This window comes from Eurypyga helias, unplaced genomic scaffold (assembly GCF_000690775.1).
Source record: "Eurypyga helias isolate BGI_N326 unplaced genomic scaffold, ASM69077v1 scaffold519, whole genome shotgun sequence".
Taxonomy (NCBI): Eukaryota; Metazoa; Chordata; class Aves; order Eurypygiformes; family Eurypygidae; genus Eurypyga; species Eurypyga helias.
In genome coordinates this window covers 80,041-80,705 of record NW_010269913.1, presented here as the reverse complement: position 1 = coordinate 80,705, position 665 = coordinate 80,041, and positions in this window count along the sequence as shown.

Below are 665 nucleotides of genomic sequence, written 5' to 3'. Positions count from 1 at the left end.
GATGTGAGGTAAAAGTTTTTGCACTTGGGTAAAACGCAGAAAACAGCTTTCTGCCAGGCAGCAGCTGTATTTAATGTCACCACCCATTGAAGTAATTGTCTTGTCTCCCCTCTGAAATCAAAACCAGGTGCTACACAAGCAGAAACATCACTTGCTTTCTACCAGCTGGGGCTTAGTGCACCGAACTTCTCCTGACAGGTGCAATTTTGCCTTTGTTCCTTAAAACAGCCATTACCTGTAAAGACATTATCCAAATAATATTGATCATTGAAAAATTATCTCAAAATTTCAACCAGGTTTTCAGCTGGTTTAATAGCACAGATCCATCAACTTCTGCTTTCATATATTTTCCAAATCTCACTTTTCCAAACTGCACATTAATTTTCAATTGTTAAAAAAAAAAAAATCTTCCTATTCTTAGCTAGGAATTATGCCTTAGAATACAACTAAAAACCAGTATACAAATATGTTGTACAATAGCCCATAAAATTGCCACTTCTGTATAATTAGTTTGATTAAAAAGGGATAGGGTTTTTTTTTTAAGAAAACAAATAAAAATATGCTTTTGAAATTAAAATTACAATAAAAGAGATTCTTTGCTGTTTTGATACTAAAGCAATGAAAGGCAAAGAGAAAGCATTAGAGTTGTGTTTAGATATATCTTT